Consider the following 5099-nt stretch of genomic DNA (forward strand, 5'->3'; position numbering starts at 1 on the left):
CTAAATTATAATTTTTGTGAGTAATTTTTTAACTTTTCAAAATGATCCAGTGCTGTCACTCTTATTATATTTAAACCTATTCTATACAATTAAAGGCTGATATGCAAATTGATTGAACAGTGGAACTACCGGTCACTATGACACGCACTGACCACCAGGGGGCAGACACACAATGGAGGAGCTGCCCCCTCTGGTCAGTGCGCTCCAACAGGGGGAGCACTGCTCAGCCAGAAGTCCTTAGCACAGCGGCAGTGGCAGGAGCCTCTCTTGCCTCTGTGGCAGCACTAAGGATGTCCGACTGACGGCTTAGGGGAGTGGGCCTAAGCCATCAATCGGACATCGGACATCCCCCAAGGTCTCCCAGACTGTGAGAGGGTACAGGCCGGGCTGAGGGACCCCTCTTCCCGAGTGCACGAATTATGTGCACGGGGGCTCTAGTTTGGAATATATTTGTGTTGGTAGATGTAGAGCTAATCTGTTTCTTGCAGCTGAGTAGGATTTCCATTCTCTGTAAAAAACACCTTTTATTATCATTTCTTCTAGTGAAGTCACTTCAACTTTGCTATTACAAACCAGGATAAAATGAATAACTTTACAGATGTATTCCCAACACTTGTAAAAGAATTTCTCTGTAATATTTATCCAGAAGTAAAATTACAGGGCCAGAGTGAATCATTAAGTATAGCTACCTTGGCCCTAGCTGGTTTGGCTCAGCAGATAGAGTGTCTGCCTGCAGACCAAAGGATCCTGGGTTCCATTCCAGTCAAGGGCATGTACCTTGGTTGTAGGCTCTTCCCCAGCCCAGACACCAGCTTGTGCAGGAGGCAACCAATTGATGTGTTTCTCTAACATCAGTGTTTCTCTCTGTCTTTCCTTCTCTCTCCACTCTCTCTAAAAATCAATGGAAAAATATCTTCGGGTAAGGATTAAAAAAAAAAAAAAGTATAGCTACCTTGCTCTGTTAAAGGAATGCACCAGCTGACAATCCATCCAGCAGACCATAGTGGTTCCTCTTTCCCCATATTCTATTCAGCACTTGATTATCATCCACATAATTCATTTTTGGGTGCAAAGTATACAGTATTTCACTGAATTTGATTTTACTGATTTCTATTGGAAATGAACATTTATCATCTACTTGGTCTTTTTAGTTTCCCCTTATAAAGATTATTATTTGATTCTTTTGTCATTTCTACTTCTATTTTTCTTACTTTTTTCTTGCAAATTTATAGATATTGCTTTTATTTTTCTAGCTATAAATTCTTTGTTGATTATAGATATTGCAAAAACCTTCTTACAGTTTATCATGGTATGCTTTATCAAACAAATTTATATATAAAAATATAGACAAGTCCATCAATCTCCCCTTTACCTTATATTTTTTACTCTCCACTTTGAGAGTCTTATTTCAAAAGGTGTACACCATCTTAAAGTCACAGAAATATTCTGTTTTGTTTTTTTATTTTACTTTGCAGTTTTACTTTTCATATTTTAGTTTACTTTGCAGTTTATCTTTATGCATGGGATAAGATTGTGAGAAAGATTCAACCTTACTTTGTATTCATACAATGAGTCACCTTTAACAAAACAATTTATAAAGTTTCCATCTTTTCCCACTGTCTGTGTTGACACATCTATCTTATAACAAGTTTCCATTATACTTGGGCCTGCATATATTGTGTAACATTCATCTTTTGTCTATTTCAACACAGTAACACTGTTTTAATTAAAATAGCTTTCCTTCTAAGGTCTTTCTCAGGATTATATTTATTCATGAATTTAGTCTTCATAGAACTTCAAAGTAAATTTGTCTATTTTCCCAGGAAATATTGAGGTCATTTTTCATGGAATAGCATTAAATAAATAAATCAGGGGTGCAAATTTTTTCTGTAAAAGCCAAATAGTAAATATTTTAGGCTTTGCAGACCATACATACAGTCTGTATTGCAAATACCTCTGCTGTTGTGGAACAAAAACCACCTACCATATGTATAAACAAAGAATATGACTATTTTCAAATAAAACTTTACTTACAAAAGGAGAAAGTGTACTGGATGTGATCTGCAGGTTTTAGTTTGCTAATACCTGGCATAGATTAAAGTGAGGAGAATTAATACCTTTATAATGTTAGTTATTGGGTTTTTTTTTCAATCTGACAATGATCTATAATAGATATTTAAAATTTCCTTCCTAAAAGACTTTTATGTGGAGTAAGACTCCCTCCATGTTCTGCGTGGAGTAGGGTTCGGTATCTGAAAGAGGAGCTGCACAACAAATGAGAGAAAAAGACACGAGATAATTTTGCAATATTGGGGGACCAGGCGGCAAGTCCGAAGGACTTCCTCCGGCTCAGGCCTCACCAAGCTTTTATTGATCTGGGATGCACCCATAGCATAGCACTTAGGCAGGTGACCCCCTAGTAACAAGCAGACTAGCCCATCAGCAAGGATTTACATAATAATAAATGGGGGAGTAGTTTCAGCTACCCCTGTCTGGACAAACAGAGGTGGTGCCTAGCTCGGAGCTTTGCTAGGGCTTCAAAGGCACCCAGCCTTCAGGGGGTTTCAGAGAGTTCTCTGTCTATGCTTATCAGATATTGAAGGCAATAAACAGTTTCCCACATCTCCCCCTTATTTTTTCTTTAAAAAATAATAAAGTCCCAATTTCAATGTCCAAAAGTTCTGAGTCCATGTTTCAATGTCTAAAAGTTCATGTGTACATGCCAGCAATGAAATGCTGGTTCTGGATGGTGGACAAATGCAGGTCCGGTCCTCTCTGGTTTGGTCCGGGGCACCCTGCAACGACACACAGCTGCTGACTGCTAGCATGGCAAGGAGTCTTCCACCATCTCCATCTCTGAACTATCTCTTCTGTCTTTGTGGCTGGCGCAATCTGGTCAGTTTCTCTCTGGTATCCCTTGTTGCAGGAATCCACATGGTCTAGGAGTTGTTCTCTGAAAGTATACAAACATATTCTCGACCAAAGGTTAATAAAGGAAATTTTACTTGGGGAATCCTTTTCATATTTGCCCAAATGATTTTCCTTCGGCTTATTTTGACACCACATGTGTTTTTCATGGGTGACTTGCTGTTATCATTACAAAATGAAAAATAAATTTTTCTAGATGTAATTTAGTTACAGGATATTTTTCCTTACATGGTATTCTTCCACTATCCCCCTTTTTTGATTTAATTAGGAGGCTTATAGAAAATTTTTTTAATGCAGTCTAGATAACTTTAAATTTTTATTTTTTCTGCACAAAAATATGACTGCTTTAGGTTCATTGCATGTTAAGCAATTTTACCATGAAATGAAAATTTTTGGTTAATACTATATGAATAATTACTTATTTCAAGTTAGCCAAATTTAATTAATTTGAAAACTTGACAACTATTTTACTGTCAAATTTAATATTCTAACAATGATCTTAATTTACACTGCAAATATTAATTGAAAGGATCACTTTCTGTCCTTGTGAAGGCTCTGAGCATTCCTGTTGTTAGGCTAGATTTAGATATATGGTCTGTTAGCCAAGCCTCCGTTTATCTGGATTCTGATTTCAGCTGGACCAAATCTCTTCTGTTATTTGGTTCCTGATCTGGGCTGGGCATGGGAAGCAAGAAGCAGCCATGGGGACAGGAGACCTCCCTCAGAAGGGGCGAGTGTTCAAGCCCATGCACCATTGGGGGGGTGGTCTGTGCCCCATCTTTGTTGCACGCCAAGTTTTCTCCTACTGGCCCCTGGCTGTGCCTGTCTTAGGTCGCCCCACCCTGTGGGGTCTTACCCGTCATTGACTACCAACCATCTCTGGGCCAAGTAGGGTGATATGAGGTTCAGTTCTGTCTCCTTGTTAACCTATGTCCCTCTGGCCTCCATGCCCAGCAACTGCCTTTGGATCCCCTCGCCTGCTGGCGGAGCCCCGGCAGTGATCATAGGGAACCCAGGTTTCTCCTCCAGAGAAGGCCCAGCTTACGCCATTGGGCCAGAAACAGATCCATGGTACCAGCTTTTCATGATCCCAGCTTGAACAGAGAGCTCAGGTAACAGCTGTAGGCAATTGGATTCCTCTTGGCAAAAAAAAAGTCAAGATAGGTCAATACAGAATGCTTAAGTGCCTTCCCCAGGAGGCCCTCCACACAGTGGAAAGGAATAAATCCCTTCATGTAAAACATTCAAATTCATTTGTAAATTTGTTTGGGATAAATGCACAATATACTGTTGTAAAGCATCAAAAATTATTAATGAAACTTGTAGAATAATACCATGTAAGAATATTCTTTGCTCTAGGTCATGACAACTTAATTTTAAACTCAAGGTTTGGAATGAGGAACCTAGTTTTCAAAAAAAAAAGTAGAAATTTACAGAAGCAGAGACAGTATGCTATCTAAATTACAGTTTTGGGTAAACACATTATCTAGAGTCCTTGGGTAACCTAGGTAAAACTTAGGCATGTTATCTGAATTACAGTTTTTACCTGAATTAATTGTTACCATACTTCAATTTACCATGCCCCAGGTGGTCTCTGGGCTGTTGGTTGTCTGGTTTGTCTTCCTCCTGCTGGATTGCACTTGAAGAACTTTAACTTAAAAAAGAAAAATCGCTCACTCGCCCGCCCGCACCCAGCACAGCTCGGCCGGAGCGACTGCGAGGCTGAGCACTCGGCTCGGCTCGTCCGCCCGCCCAGGGGCTCGGCGGCTCCCCCGGCCCGCACCCCTCCCTCACTCGCCACCTCCCTCCCTCTCTCCCTCCTTGCCCGGCTCCCATGCTGTCTGCCGCCCGAACCCCGAGGCTCTGCACTCCCCGCAGCCATGATGCCAGTGGCCCGGCTGCCCGCTGCAGGACACGGCGGGGTCCCGCTGCTCCTGGCCCTGCTCCTGGGGACCCCTGAGGCCGCTCTGGCAGGAGGTGTTCTTTTCATGGATCTAAAATAGTCAAATGGGAATCCCAGCAACAACACAGAGCGGGTAACTATTAAGGAACCAGCTCTGGATAGTTGACCTCTCCAACTCACTTTTAAGTGCGATAGAGATGCCGTATAGCCTCAGAGGCCAACACCAGAACACTGCCACCCAAGGCTGAGCCACAAACTGACTCTTTGC

Source organism: Myotis nattereri (assembly GCF_964212035.1).
Source record: "Myotis nattereri genome assembly, chromosome: 2".
In the NCBI taxonomy this organism is placed as follows: domain Eukaryota; kingdom Metazoa; phylum Chordata; class Mammalia; order Chiroptera; family Vespertilionidae; genus Myotis; species Myotis nattereri.